At 41.3% G+C, this 17,081-nt stretch overlaps 1 non-coding gene across 1 annotated transcript; it reads left to right on the top strand.

The window, feature by feature from the left end:
- Window positions 1–14,944: 14,944 nt before the first annotated feature.
- LOC114404377 lies at window positions 14,945–15,051 on the top strand. The gene has a single exon (XR_003664946.1). It is a non-coding gene; the product is annotated as a small nucleolar RNA R71 (small nucleolar RNA).
- Window positions 15,052–17,081: the final 2,030 nt, after the last annotated feature.

The raw sequence follows: 17,081 nt of genomic DNA on the forward strand, positions 1-17,081 counted from the left end.
TTCAATTTTGAGCGTCTCGATATTGTTCGGGGCTCTATCCGACATTCGAGTTAAAAGTTATTGTCGTTTGATTTTTCTTAGAGCTTCCCTTTTCAATTACGAGCGTCTCGATATACTACGGGACACAATCGGACACCCGAGTTAAAACTTATTGTCGTTTGAATTTGCTCAGAGCTTCTATTTTCAATTGCGAGCCTCTCGATATATTACAGGACTCAATCGGACATCCGAGTAAAAAGTTATTGTCGTTTGAATTTGTTCAGATCTTCTGTTTTCAATTTCGAGTGTCTCGACATATTATGGGACTCAATCGGACATCCGTGTAAAAAGTTATCATCGTTTGATTTTTCTAATAGCTTAACTTCTGAATTTTGAGCGTCTCGATATATTACGGGACACAATCGGATATCCGAGTCAAAAGTTATTGTCGTTTGAATTTGCTTTGAGCTTCTGTTTTCAATTTCGAGCATCTCGATATTTTACGGGGCTCTATCCGACATCCAAGTTAAAAGTTATTGTCATTTGATTTATCTTAGAGGTTCCCTTTTCTATTACGAGCGTCTCGATATACTACGGGACACAAGTCGACATTTGAGTCAAAAGTTATTGTCGTTTGAATTTGCTCAGAGCTTCTGTGTTCAATTCCGAGCGTCTCGATATATTACGAGACTCAATCGGACATCCGAGTAAAAAGTTATTATCGTTTGAATTTGCTCAGAGCTTCTGTTTTCAATTTCGAGCGTCTCGATATATTACGAGACTCAATCGGACATCCGTGTAAACAGTTATCGTCGTTTAATTTTTATAATAGCTTCTGTTCTGAATTTCGAGCGTCTCGATATATTACGGGACACAATCGAACATCCGAGTCAAAATTTATTGTCGTTTGAATTTGCTGAGAGCTTCTGTTTTCAATTACGAGAGTCTAGATATATTACGGGACTCAATCGGACATCCGAGTAAAAGGTTATTGTCGTTTGATTTTTCTCAGAGCTTCAATTTTCAATTTCGTGCGTCTCGATATACTACGGGACACAATCGGACATCCGAGTCAAAAGTTATTGTCGTTTGAATTTGCTCAGAGCTTTTGTTTTCAATTACGAGCGTCTCGATATACTACGGGAAACAATCGAACATCTGAGTCAAAAGTTATTGTCGTTTGAATTTGCTTAGAGCTTCTGTTTTCAATTTCGAGCATCTCGATATTTTACGGGGCTCTATCCGACATCCGAGTTAAAAGTTATTGTCGTTTGATTTTTCTTAGAGGTTCCCTTTTCTATTACGAGCGTCTCGATATACTATGGGACACAAGTCGACATTTGAGTCAAAAGTTATTGTCGTTTGAATTTTCTCAGAGCTTCTGTGTTCAATTCCGAGCGTCTCGATATATTACGAGACTCAATCGGACATCCGAGTAAAAAGTTATTATCGTTTGAATTTGCTCAGAGCTTCTGTTTTCAATTTCGAACGTCTCGACATATTTTGGGACTCAATCGGACATCCGTGTAAACAGTTATTGTCGTTTAATTTTTGTAATAGCTTCTGTTCAGAATTTCGAGCGTCTCGATATATTACGGGACACAATCGAACATCCGAGTCAAAAGTTATTGTCGTTTGAATTTGCTCAGAGCTTCTGTTTTGAATTACGAGCGTCTCGATATATTACGTGACTCAATCAGGCATTTGAGTAAAAAGTTATTGTCGTTTGATTTTTCTGAGAGCTTCAGTTTTCAATTTCGAGCGTCTCGATATACTACGGGACACAATTGGACATCCGAGTAAAAAGTAATTGTCGTTTGAATTTGCTCAGTGCTTCTGTTTTCAATTTCGAGCGTCCTTATATTTTACGGGGCTCTATCTGACATCCGAGTTAAAAGTTATTTGCGTTTGATTTTTCTAAGAGTTTCCCTTTTTAATTATGAGCGTCTCGATATACTAGGGGACACAATCGGACACCCGAGTTAAAAGTTATTGTCGTTTGAATTTGGTCAGAGCTTCTGTTTTCAATTACGAGCGTCTCGATATATTACGGGACTCCATCGGACATCCGAGTAAAACGTTATTGTCATTTGAACTTGCTCAGAGCTTCTGTTTTCAATTACGAGCATCTCGATATGTTACGGGACTCAATCGGACATCCGAGTCAAAAGTTATTGTTGTTTGAATTTGCTCAGAGCTTCTGTTTTCAATTACGAGCATCTCGATATATTACGGGACTCAATCGGACATCCGAGTAAAAGGTTATTGTCGTTTGATTTTTCTCAGAGCTTTAGTGTTCAATCTCGAGCGTCTCGATATACTACGGGACACAATCGGACATCCGAGTCAAAAGTTATTGTCGTTTGAATTTGCTGAGTGCTTCTGTTTTCAATTTTGAGCGTCTCGATATTGTTCGGGGCTCTATCCGACATTCGAGTTAAAAGTTATTGTCGTTTGATTTTTCTTAGAGCTTCCCTTTTCAATTACGAGCGTCTCGATATACTACGGGACACAATCGGACACACGAGTTAAAACTTATTGTCGTTTGAATTTGCTCATAGCTTCTATTTTCAATTGCGAGCGTCTCGATATATTACAGGACTCAATCGGACATCCGAGTAAAAAGTTATTGTCGTTTGAATTTGTTCAGAGCTTCTGTTTTCAATTTCGAGTGTCTCGACATATTATGGGACTCAATTGGACATCCGTGTAAAAAGTTATCATCGTTTGATTTTTCTAATAGCTTAACTTCTGAATTTTGAGCGTCTCGATATATTACGGGACACAATGGGATATCCGAGTCAAAAGTTATTGTCGTTTGAATTTGCTCAGAGCTTCTGTTTTCAATTACGAGCGTCTCGATATATTACGAGACTCAATCGGACATCCGAGTAAAACGTTATTGTTGTTTGAACTTGCTCAGAGCTTCTGTTTTCAATTACGAGCGTCTCGATATGTTACGGGACTCAATCGGACATCCGAGTCAAAAGTTATTGTTGTTTGAATTTGCTCAGAGCTTCTGTTTTCAATTACGAGCGTCTCGATATATTACGGGACTCAATCGGACATCCGACTAAAAGGTTATTGTCGTTTGATTTATCTTAGATCTTCCCTTTTCTATTACGAGCGTCTCGATATACTACAGGACACAAGTCGACATTTGAGTCAAAAGTTATTGTTGTTTGAATTTGCTCAGAGCTTCTGTGTTCAATTCCGAGCGTCTCGATATATTACGAGACTCAATCGGACATCCGAGTAAAAAGTTATTGTTGTTTGAACTTGCTCAGAGCTTCTGTTTTCAATTACGAGCGTCTCGATATGTTACGGGACTCAATCGGACATCCGAGTCAAAAGTTATTGTTGTTTGAATTTGCTCAGAGCTTCTGTTTTCAATTACGAGCGTCTCGATATATTACGGGACTCAATCGGACATCCGACTAAAAGGTTATTGTCGTTTGATTTATCTTAGATCTTCCCTTTTCTATTACGAGCGTCTCGATATACTACAGGACAAAAGTCGACATTTGAGTCAAAAGTTATTGTTGTTTGAATTTGCTCAGAGCTTCTGTGTTCAATTCCGAGCGTCTCGATATATTACGAGACTCAATCGGACATCCGAGTAAAAAGTTATTATCGTTTGAATTTGCTCAGAGCTTCTGTTTTCAATTTCGAGCGTCTCGACATATTTTGGGACTCAAACGGACATCCGTGTAAACAATTATCGTCGTTTAATTTTTATAATAGCTTCTGTTCTGAATTTCGAGCGTCTCGATATATTACTGGACACAATCGAACATCCGAGTCAAAAGTTATTGTCGTTTGAATTTGCTCAGAGCTTCTGTTTTGAATTACGAGCGTCTCAATATATTACGGGACTCAATCGGACATTTGAGTAAAAAGTTATTGTCGTTTGATTTTTCTCAGAGCTTCAGTTTCAATTTCGAGTGTCTCGATATAATACGGGACACAATCGGACATCCGAGTCAAAAGTTATTGTCGTTTGAATTTGCTCGGAGCTTCTGTTTTTAATTACGAGCGTCTCGATATATTACAGGACTCAAATGGACATCCGATTAAAAAGTTATTGTCGTTTGGTTTTTCTCAGTGCTTCAGTTTTCGATTTCGAGCGTCTCGATATACTACGGGACACAATCGGACATCCGAGTTAAAATTTGTTGTCGTTTGATTTTTCTAAGAGTTTCCATTTACAATTATGAGCGTTTTGATATATTATGGGACACAATCGGAAATCCGAGTAAAAAGTTATTGTCGTTTGATTTTTCTCAGAGGCTCAGTTTTGAATTTCAAGTGTCTCAATATACTACGGGACACAATCGGACATCCGAGTCAAAAGTTATTGTCGTTTGAATTTGCTCAGAGCTTCTGTTTTCAATTACGAGCGTCTCGATATATTACGGGACTCAATCGGACATCCGAGTAAAAAGTTATTGTCGTTTGATTTTTCTCACAGCTTCAGTTTTCAATTTCGAGCGTCTCGATATACTACGAGACACAATCGGACATCCGAGTCAAAAGTTATTGTCGTTTGAATTTTCTTAGAGCTTCTGTTTTCAATTTTGAGCGTCTCGATATTTTACGGGGCTCTATCTGACATCCGAGTTAAAAGTTATTGTCGTTTGATTTATCTTAAAGCTTCCCTTTTCTATTACGAGCGTCTCGATATACTACGGGACACAAGTCGACATTTGAGTCAAAAGTTATTGTCGTTTGAATTTGCTCAGAGCTTCTGTGTTCAATTACGAGCATCTCGATAGATTACGAGACTCAATCGGACATCCGAGTAAAAAGTTATTGTCGTTTGAATTTGCTCAGAGCTTCTATTTTCAATTTCAAGCGTCTCGACATATTATGGGACTCAATCGGACATCCGTGTAAAAAGTTATCGTCGTTTGATTTTTTAATAGCTTCTGTTCTGAATTTCGAGCGTTTCGATATAGTACGGGACACAATCGGAAATCCGAGTCAAAAGTTATTGTCGTTTGAATTTGCTCTGAGCTTCTATTTTCAATTACGAGCGTCTCGATATATTACGGGACTCGACCGGACATCCGAGTAAAAAGTTATTGTCGTTTGATTTTTCTCAGAGCTTCAGTTTTCAATTTCGAGCGTCTCGATATACCACGGGACACAATCGGACATCCGAGTCAAAAGTTATTGTCGTTTGAATTTGCTCGGAGCTTCTGTTTTCAATTACGAGCGTCTCGATATATTACGGGACTCAATCGGACATCCGAGTAAAAAGTTATTGTCGTTTGATTTTTCTCAGAGCTTCAGTTTTCAATTTCGAGCGTCTCGATATACTACGGGACACAATCGGACATCCGATTTAAAATTTATTGTCGTTTGTTTTTTTCTAAGAGTTTCCGTTTACAATTACGAGCGTTTTGATATATTATGGGACACAATCGGAAATCCGAGTAAAAAGTTATTGTCGTTTGATTTTTCTCAGAGCCTCAGTTTTCAATTTCGAGCGTCTCAATTGATGTAAGCTCCATTGGAGCTTGTAGGCCTAGGATCTTCTTCATCAATGGATTCCTTTTTCAATTTCCAGGATGTTACAATACTCCCACCCTTTTAGGAATTTCGTCCCCGAAATTAACTACTCTATGAACAAACTTGGGTACAATTCTCTCATCCTATCTTCCAACTCCCATGTAGAATCACCCTCATCGGTTCCCCACTGCACCTTCACCAATGTGATCTCCTTTCCTCTCAACGACTTCATTCTCTTGTTAGTGATCTTCTGAGGTTGTGCTCTATAGGTGAGGTTATCCTTCACCTGTACCTCGTCCACTGCAAGTATATGTGATGGATCTGGGTTGTACCGTGTCAGTTGACAGACATGAAACACAAGATGCAAATTCGATAAACTCGGAGGTAAGGCGATATGATAAGCTACAGGCCCAATCTTCTTCAAAATCTGATACGGACCTAGATACTTGGGTGTCAACTTCCTAGTCTTGAGAGCTCTTCCGACTCCGGTTACGGGAGAAACCTTCAAAAACACATGTTCTCCTTCCTGAAAATCTAGTGGCTTCCTCCTTCTATCATAATAGCTCTTCTGCCTATCCTGAGATGCTTTTATCTTCTCTCGAATCAACTTCACTTGTTCGTTAATCTGTTGTAGCATTTCAGGTCCAAGAAGTACTGCTTCTCCATCATCGTACCAATAGATAGGAGTTTTGCACTTTCGTCCATATAAAGCTTCAAAAGGAGCCATACCAATACTGGCTTGGTAGCTATTGTTGTAAGTAAACTCAATCAATGGCAAACAATCCATCCAGCTACCTTGTTGCTCTATAATACACGCCCGAAGTAGATCCTCTAGAGTCTGAATGGTTCGTTCAGTCTGACCATCTGTTTGAGGATGATAAGCTTAACTAAGCTTTAGCTTTGTCCCCAAGGCTTCATGTAGACTTGTCCAAAATCACGAAGTGAACCTCGGATCCCTGTCGGATACAATACTGGAAGGAATTCCATGCAACCTTACCACTTCCTTGATGTATAACTCCACGAGTTTCTCCATTCTATACTTCATATTCACCGGAATAAAATGAGCAGATTTGGTGAGTCGATCTACTATGACCCACACAGCATCATGCCCACGACTAGTCTTGGGTAGACTAGATACAAAATCCATAGATATGCTCTCCCATTTCCATTCCGGAATTTCCAATGGCTTCAATTCTCCTGATGGTCGCTGGTGCTCAGCCTTAGCCTTTTGACATGTTAAACATCTTGCTACATATTCAGCTACATCTTTCTTCATGCCATGCCACCAAAAACTTCTCTTCAAATCTTGGTACATCTTAGTCATTCCTGGATGGAAACTAAGACGAATTTTATGCGCTTCCTCCAAAATCTTAACTTTCAAATCATCTAAAGATGGCACACATATCCTCCCCTTGAATCTAATTAACCCGGTTGTGTCCTTCTCAAACTCCACACCCTTATCCCCCATTACATCTAACACCTTGCCTTGCAAAAACGGGTCATTCTCTTGAGCCTCGCGTATGTGATCTACGAATTCATTGGTGATCTGCAACGCTCCCACAAATAAGCTCTTGGGTCGCATCTCGATTGCTAGATTCAAATCTCGGAACTCCTCTATCAATCTCTGCTCCAAACTCATCATAGTCGCAACATGTAAAGATTTTCGGCTTAGCGCATCGGCTACTACATTAGCCTTTCCCGGGTGGTAGGAAAGACCAAAATCATAATCCTTAAGGAACTCCATCCATCTTCGTTGCCTCATATTGAGCTCCTTCTGATCGAACAAGTATTTGAGACTCTTGTGATCACTGAAAACTTCAAAATGAGTACCGTATAAATAATGCCTCCAAATCTTTAAGGCAAAGACCACTGCTGCTAGTTCCAAGTCGTGGGTCGGATAGTTAACTTCATGAGGACGTAATTGACGTGAAGCATACACCACTACTCTTCCCTCTTGCATCAACACACATCCCAAGCCTTGCCCGCTTGCATCGCAATACACTTCAAATGGTCTCTTAGGGTCAGGCAAAATTAACACTGGAGCTGTCGTCAACCGCCTCTTCAACTCTTGGAAACTTTGATCACACTTCTCATTCCAGACAAACTTCTCATTCTTACGAGTCAACTTAGTCAGGGGCAATGCCAATTTAGAAAATCCCTCAATGAACTTTCTATAATAGCCTGCCAACCCCAAGAAGCTTCGAACCTCTGTTGGAGTTGTCGGTTGTTGCCACTCCATAACCGACTCCACCTTGTTCGGATCCACCGCAACCCCGTCTTTAGAAATCACGTGCCCTAAGAACTGCACTTTCTCCAACCAAAAGTCACATTTCGACAATTTGGCGAACAACTTCCTATCCCTCAGGATATGCAACACAATCCTCAAGTGCTTCTCATGCTCCTCCTTATTCCTCGAATACACTAGGATATCATCAATGAACACAACCACAAACTGATCCAAGTAATCATGGAATATACGGTTCATATAGTCCATGAAAATGGCAGGAGCATTAGTCACTCCAAATGGCATGACTAAATACTCGTAGTGCCCATACCGGGTCCGAAACGCAGTCTTTGGGATATCTTCCTTCTTAACTCTGATTTGATGATATCCAGATCGTAGATCAATCTTCGAAAATACCGTCGCTTCCCTCAATTGCTCAATCAGATCATCTATCCTTGGTAGAGGATATTTGTTCTTGATAGTGACCTTGTTTAACTGCCGGTAGTCTACACACATCCTCATACTTCCATCCTTCTTTTTAACCAACAAGACCGGTGCTCCCCACGGTGATGCACTTGGGCGAACAAATTGTTTGCTCAAAAGATCTTGCACTTGTGCCTTCACCTCTGCTAGTTCTACCGGAGACATTCTATAAGGCGCAATCGACACTGGATTCGCCCCAGGCACCAAGTCAATAATGAATTCCACTTCTCTCTCAGGTGGCAATTCACAAATATCATCAGGAAAAACTTCTGGAAATTCTGCCACCACCGGTATACTACTAACTTCAGCGTCCTCTTCCACATACATAGAGAACAACACCATGTAAGTTCGAACATCCCCCGTTCCTTCGTTGGTCGCGTCCTCTTTCAATGGTTCACTTGGGACTATATCTCCACCAAACACTAGCATCTTCTCCTTGCAGTCCAGAAAGATATGGTTAGTAGATAACCAATCCATCCCCAAGATCACATCTAGGTGAGCTAAAGGTAGGCAAATCAAGTCCGCCATAAAAGATCGACCCTCAACAATTATAGGACACTTCAAACACACCCGAGAGGTGGTTACAGGCTCGCTCGTCGGAGTAGACACCACCATATCATATGGTAACTCCGTCGCACATAACCCCAACCTCTCTACACATGCATGAGATATGAAAGAATGCGTGGCACCTGAATCATAAAGTACATCTAGTAGTTTATCAGCAATCAAACACTTACCCCGTATCAAATCGTCGGAGGCAGCCGCTTCTGAACCACTCATAGCAAATACTCGAGAGGGTACTTTTGGTCTTCCACCACTAGTGTTGTTGTTGCTAACATTACCGCTCCTTGTGGAATTAGTGGGTCCACGATTGACGGTGTTGGAATTGGCAGTCACCGTCGGTCTCCCGGTCACCCTACACTCTCGAGCATAATGGCCCACCTTGCCACACACATAACAACGGTTCTCCTGTGTCTGCTGGAGCTGTGGGCAATTCCTCTTAAGATGCAGTCCTCCACACTGAAAACACTGTACTCCAGTCCCCCTTGACTGGCTCATGTTGGAGGTAGCCATAGGTTGCTTCCCCTTGTTGCTAGCATACGGCTTCATCCTCTTGTTACCATTTCCTCTGAAAGGATGGTTTCTCTGAGGTCCTCCAACGCCTCTAGCTTGCCTCTCCTTCATCTTATCTTCAAAAATCCTGCACTTTGTCACTAGCTGATTAAAATCCATGATCTGCATATAACTAACCGCTTGTTGGATCTCCAACCGAAGCCCATTCTCAAACTGAGCACATAAATCTTCCTCATTCTGAGCATCTTGGTATTGAGGCCAATACTGCAGAAGCTCATTAAACTTAGCCGTGTACTCCCCAACAGACATGTTTCCTTGCTTCAAATCTAGAAATTCCCTCGCCTTCCGCTTCCTGAGATCTCGCGGAAAGTAATTCTCCAGGAATTTGTCCTTGAAGGCATTCCAAGGAATCACGCCTCCAGGTGCGACAAATGAAGGCTTCACGAACTTCCACCAATTCTCGGCCTCTCCTTGGAGCATAAATGTTGCATAAAGGACCTTATGCTCCTCAAGGCAACCCATCGCCTCGAAAATTTTCTCCGTCTCAGCTAACCACAACCTAGCACCTTCCGGATCATAGTCTCCACTGAACTTTGGCGGGTGGTTCTTACGGAAAGCCATGAGTCCCCGATACTCCGCCAGCTCCACATCACGTTCCTGCACTAGAGTTTCCAGCACAGCGGTGATGCGGTCAAGGACATCACGGTTCTGATCCCTACCACGTCCTGCCATACCTATCCCGTAGGGAAACTATTAGTACCCAAGAAATCCTAATGAGAGAGTGTACCACACAGGCTATGACAGTTATAACAACATCCTTCTCTTTATACATACTTATACACACAACAATCCTGTGAATCAGTCACACATCCATGCTCAAGACAATAAGGCAGAAATACTCACAATGTGTGACTTAACGTCACTCCCCGAAACCTACTTCCAAGTTTCAGAGATACACAGCATTCACACAGCAAGACCACAACAGGTTCACTAGAATCCAACTTTTGCTCTGATACCACCAATTGTGGCGTCCCTAAATTAATGACTGGTTTAATAGTAATAATTTAAATAACAAAAACCATGGTATATTTTTTTTTTCTTCTTTTCCCTTTTCATTTCTTTCTCTTTTCACCAAAACAAGGTTTAGAAGGAAAATCCTCACTATAAAGTCCTGAATGGCCAGTTCACAACTCTATTCGGAGTCAGTTCTTTCTTACCGTTCATAATTCTCTAAATTATTTTGCTGTTTCAAAAGGAAGAATATACCAACCATTACTTTAGGTCGTCACATGAAAATAAAAGGATAAAATACCGTCGATAAACTCTTTTACAAATAAAGTTGCTAATGCTTTCTTTTCGAGTAACAAGATTGATCATAAATACATTCATCATTTAAAGCTGTTCAAAATATGGGAGTTTTACAAAATACAGTGTCATCCAGAGCAAAGGTGTCCATAGTGGTGGCTTCAGCCACATGTATACAATCATCAAATTCCTATACATCAGGTCTACCCATACAAAAACAAAAGAGTAAACCTAACAGTCAGTCCTAGATACACCCACCCTCAAAAAGTATATAAAACTAGTCCGAAGAGCTGTCCACTATGATGAAGAGCCTCCACTGATCGCCATCTCCTCCGGGCCACTATCCTCCGTAGAATCTGCCTCAGATGCCGACATGACTTCCTCGGGAGAATCCACCTCAAGAAGTGGATCCTCATCACCCTCTAGAAAGTCAAGGGCATCCACAGCAGGCTCAGGAGGTAGCTCCTCTAGATCCTCCTCAGGGTCTTCCTCGGATGACGTTACCTCGATCACTGGAACAGGCTCCACTAGACGATATGGTGTAGGCGTGGGTAGTATCCACTCCACCGTGCGCTAAAGCGTCCGTGCAGGTTCATCTGGATGCACCAAAGAAGTAGCCGTGAATCGAATGGTGCCCCGAAATCGGCACCTCGTGTTGCCTTCGAGGGTCTCCCAAGCTCCCTCTAGGCACTCCATCTCCACTCGATCATGGATTAGCTGCGCTGCCATCACAATCTACAAGGAAGAAAAGAAAGGGGTAGACTCTTTCACAAGAATCTAACTATGCCGCCGCACAATGCGTCTCATAACCACTACATGCAATTAAAAGGAGTATCTTAAGGCTTTTCATCTCTGGTAATCGATTACACAGACTTGGTAATCGATTACCAGAGGCTAAACTCGAATTACACAGCCTCAGAACATGAAATATGCAAAAATGCACTGTGTAATCGATTACACATACCTGGTAATCGATTACCAATGACCCATCCCTCTGTGTAATCGATTAGACAGGCTGGTAATCGATGACCAGAGGCCTCCACAATGTTCCAGTCCCCTTTCTAAGCCTGGTAATCGATTACACCCCCTTGGTAATCGATTACCAAAAGCCCTCATGGCTTCCTGACCTCGTTTTCAAGCCTGGTAATCGATTACACCCCTTGGTAATCGATTACCAGAGACCATCTTAGCCTCCTGTCTTCATTTTTAAGCCTTGTAATCGATTACCCACCCTTGGTAATCGATTACCAGAGACCATATCTCACATATCAATCAAGTTTCACAGCTGGCCAGCCACCACAAGCCTCCTTGCTTTGTGGTCTTTGTTCCTTTTATCTGTTGACTGCCAGGAGCTCGCCTGTTTAGGTACATCACAGGTTCTCACTGACCGACTATGCCCGGGTTGGGTCGGGATTGGTCAAGCTTGGTTTTGGGCAATAGCACCCCACCTGACGTCCCCAAGGTCTCCTGACCCCCGCGACATATCTCCAGGTACCGCTCTGTGGTCAACGAATAAAAGCAGGAAGTTTCACCCTTCTACACTTCCTCAACTCAAGCTTGTAGGATTATGGGGTACCCATCACATGTGGTACTAGGTGGCGGTCGGGCGATGGTGCACAACAAGTTTCCACATCCACAAAGCGCGCATAAACCCACCATCCCCTGTTGCCCACCTCCAACTGAGCTCACGTACTCCCACGTAGCCCATATCCTCGTTTCTCTCAACACCGGGTCCCCATCAATCCTCCCAAGCTTTCCCAACATCAAAGCAAAACAACATTCAAACAGCACAAGCTATCACAGCCAAGCAAAACAGAGCAAAGGCAGAAAACTCTGCCAAAACACCAACCAAATCACAGCTTTTCTCACTTAAAGACCCCAGTAACAATTCCTTCGTTCCGGTTCATTAACCGTTGGATCCACTCTAAAATTTTACTGGAAGTCTTTGGTACACAAGCCTACATTTTGACCGTTGGGATCTACTAGCAAACACCCAGAACTCATTCTGCACTGCTCTTTCCACAACTAGTAAATGCATAGCATTTTTCTGCACAAAGCCAAAATCCTGCTGCACCTATTTTGACAGCAAAATTCTGCATAAGTGCAGATTTCGAAAATCACACTTCCCCTCATCCAATCTTGCCCAAATCAAATCCTACAAGTCCCAAATCATGTATCAATCATGTCTAAACCAAAGTCAAGCTTTAAAGCACAGCAACACAGAATCTAGGTGTCCAACACCCCTCAATTCAATGGATTTTCTAGGCTTTAGAAGTGAAATTGAGAATGGGACAAATTTGAAGCAAACTCTCACCTCACACAAGTCCATAACATCAATCTAAACTTGCTCAAACTGAATTTACACCTAAAATTCCACCGAATCAAAATTTGACTCCTCAACACCCAATTTTGCCCTAGAAATGGCTCTTGGTTCACTTTGGTCATTTGTTTTTCTCTCTAGCACAGCCTAACCTTTCTCATAAGTCCTAAATGGCATTTCAAGCTAGGATTAACTCACTTTAATCTCCATTTACCACAGAATCCAGATTTAACCTTCCAACTCTCAAAGCCTCACTCTTTTTCCACTCACAACACCACATTCTCACTTTCTAACCCTAGGTTAACTCTACCCTTCCTCTCTAACAGTTTTCCATAAGCAATTTCAGCACATGAACATCACAAGCATCATCATAAAAACCCTAAAACAGAATGGGTATGTTTAACTCATCCAAACATGGCAATTTCAACATGCTTTCCACGAATTTCTTCACAAATAATCATCATGAAGCAGAAACCTAACAAGACTACCCATCATTTCTCCCAAAACCCCATACCCACGAAAATCAAGAGGGAAAGAAGTCCACCCAAACCTGAAATTTCGAAGTCCCACTCGTAGACACGCACTTCACGACCCCGAAAATGCTCTCCTTTCACGATTTGGGGCAGAAATGATGGCCAAAGGTTGAAGCTTTGTTTGGAGCTTCAATGGAGAATGAAGAAGAAGAGAATGGCAACGTGAGGGAGAGAGAGAGCTGTCTGAAAAGTGTGGGGCTGAGTGAAGAGAGAGAGAGTTGCTTTTTAATTTTAAAAAGGCTTTTTCCTCATTTCTTATTATTTTATTATAAACTATGCGACATGTCTCCATTTGAGTGGAGCAAGAAGGGCCCACTTTCCCTTTTGATTGTGACCCATACTCAGCCACAAAAGTGAGAAAAATCTGACCTTTGAAACGCTAAAATCCTGCCTCGGTTTGCGTGCTGTTTCTCTGGTTCCAGTTTTTCGCGTTTCTCTGCGTCCGTCGGGGTCAGTTTTCTAAAGTAACCAATATATATATCAAAACGCTCAGAATAAAACCCCGAGCGTGGTTCAGAGGTTGGTTTCGTTAAATTTTAAGTCGCACGCAAAACGATGATTTTTAGACTAATTACATAAGAATTAACCCGTAACCTCCCAGTTATGAACTTCTCTTCCTTAATTAGCCTAACCCGCGTATCTTGCCCCCCACTATTCCTACTTCTACCAATAACATATAGGCATATACACTGAATAATACTTATATATATATATATATATATATAATCATTCAAAATACATCGTTTCCAAAAATTCCGGGTAGAAATTTCCAGGATGTTACATCTGGTCTCTTGTTGAAACTGCATGTTCTGCATAGTCATTTGCCTCACAAGTTCTTCGAGGGAAGGTTGCGGAGGAGCGTCAACTGTTTGTTGTTTTTGGGGCTGTTGCTGTTGTTGGATTGGTGGAGGAATGTATGGTCTGCTTGGGCCAGCAGCATTTTGGAAGGAAGGAGCAGGCTGCTGTTGTTGTTGTTGAGGGCTAGACCATCTGAGATTAGGGTGATTCCTCCATCTAGGGTTGTATCTGTTATTGGAGAGGTCATAATTGTTCTGCTGTGGTTGATTTTGCTGCTGAGGTTGAGGAGGTCTATTGTAAATGTTTGCAGCATAAGCTTCAGGCTGCTCAATTGCTCCAGGTTGCTGCATGGAAGGACAGAGGTCTGTATGGTGGTCAGCAGAGGAGCATAAACCACAGACTCTTGCGACTGGTACAAATTTCTGATTCAAGGCCAGCTGGGTTACCAAGTTAACCAATGCATCTAGTTTTCCTTCAAGCTTCTTAGTTTCAGATGATGCAGATGAGTTTGTAGCTACCTCATGCACTCCTCTAATGATTATGGCATTATTTCTGGCGCTAAACTGCTGGGAGTTGGAAGCCATCTTCTCAATCAAGTTTCTGGCTTCAGCAGGAGTCATGTCTCCAAGGGCTCCACCACTGGCAGCATCTATCATACTTCTCTCCATATTACTGATTCCTTCATAAAATTTTTGGAGAAGAAACTACTCTGAAATCTGATGGTGAGGGCAACTAGCACATAGTATTTTAAATCTCTCCCAATATTCATATAAGCTCTCTCCACTGAGTTGTCTAATACCTGAGATATCCTTCCTGATGGCCGTGGTCCTGGAAGCAGGGAAAATTTTTTCTAAGAATACTCTCTTAAGGTCATCCCAGCTCGTGATGGACCTTGGAGCAAGGTAATACAACCATTCCTTTGCCACTCCCTCTAAAGAATGAGGAAAAGCATTCAGAAATATGCAATCCTCTTGGACATATGGGGGTTTAATGGTGGAGCAGACAATATGAAATTCTTTCAGATGTTTGTGCGGGTCTTCACCTGCAAGGCCATGAAACTTTGGAAGCAAATGGATCGGTCCAGTTTTAAGAACATATGGGACATCCTCATCAGGGTATTGGATGCACAAGCTTTCGTAGGTGAAAATCAGGTGCAGCCATTTCCCTTAGAGTCCTCTCACGGGGTGGAGGTTGTGCCATGTTCTCAGAATGTTCAAAATCAGAATGCTCAAAATTGTAATGCTCAAAATCACTAATAACAGAATGCACAGATCACTAGTAATGGAATGCTCAGGATGATCAAAAGGTATAAAATGATGCCTAACTAATCTATGAAATGTCCTATCTATCTCAGGATCAAAGGGTTGTAAGTCAGATGGATTGCCTCTAGTCATACACTACATTCAGCATGCACAACTAGTTGCCTTGTCATGTAAATGAAGGTGTAGGTTTGAACTACAACTACCCTCAAATGATATCCAAATGACTTGAAATTTTGTGAACAACCTTATAAAATGATGAGAAGGTAGCACATAAAATTTCAAACAAAAATTCAAAGTCTAACTATGGAAGCTAAAAATGGTAGGTTGAGAAAAATAAGTGAATAAAACTTGAAAAATAAAAAAACTTTTGACAGAATCACTTTTTTTGGATGATGGAGACCTCAGCCGGCCTATGGCGGGCTGCCATAGCGTAGGAAATTTTTTTCTACCCCAAATACATATTAATAATTGCGATTTTGATAACCGGAGCAAAAGTTATGGCCGTTTGAAGTTTTGCCCAAAAACAAAATTTGCTACTTTTTTGGAACTTCCAAATCTGACCAAACTAAAGGCTCTAGCTATTTTTCCCACAAAATATAGATTCAAAGAAGTTACCACAAAAAAATTCAGCCAAAAATAACAACCCTAGCTACTAAAACAAAAACTCCTAAATAATTCAGCATGGGTGGTCGCTAAAATCCGTTGCTACATGATTTCTACTACTACTCTGTTTGCCGCAAGCAAAAGTGGTCGCTAAGTCCGTCGCAAAACACTATTCACATCAAAATACCCAAAACTGAAACAGGGGAAGCGCTTAATATGAAAACTAAAACAGAACATACACTAAACAAAATAACAAGACACTAAACTACACTAACACAAGCACTAACACAACACTAACAATTAAACATAAAACACGAAATAATTAAACACTAACACGACACTAGCTATTATGAACCTTTGGACACTGCTCCCCGGGAACGGCGCCAAATTTGATCGAGGGTCGTACCCGAATTAAATAAACATGAAAATGCAGTAACTAGGAAGTGATCCTAGGTCGTTTCCCAACGAGCAATGATAAACCAAATGTTCATAATATACTTGCAGTAACAGTAACGATTGGGGGGGGTTGTTTGTTTTGTGATTAAAGAACAGAACAAGTAAACTGGAATACGAAACTAATAATATTAAAAACGGGTTGTTTCCTCTGATTTAGAAGCCATTCTCTTGTCCTGGGTTATGGAGAATTCGTCCCTAACAGTTAACCACTTAAATCCACCCTATTTCAATTTACTAAGCGAAAATCAACTTAGGGTTGTCAATACGTGATTTAGGCAACACATACAAAACCCAGTTAACCCTTCGTCCATTAAGCATGAACGCAGTTAGGCTCAGAGGCTGTTAATCGAACACGAAGCGTTCACAGATTAATGTTTAACGAATTTGGGTTAACTGGTGAAGGGAAAACTGCCAGGAAGCCACATTATAAACGAAACCTCAAAGAGAGTTGAGCTTTGTCCTCAAAAGGAAACAACACCAGAATATTTAGCCTTCCATAGATTCAAACAAAAAACATAAATGAAACTAAA

This window comes from Glycine soja, unplaced genomic scaffold, assembly GCF_004193775.1.
Source record: "Glycine soja cultivar W05 unplaced genomic scaffold, ASM419377v2 tig00028162_1_pilon, whole genome shotgun sequence".
Lineage (NCBI taxonomy): Eukaryota > Viridiplantae > Streptophyta > Magnoliopsida > Fabales > Fabaceae > Glycine > Glycine soja.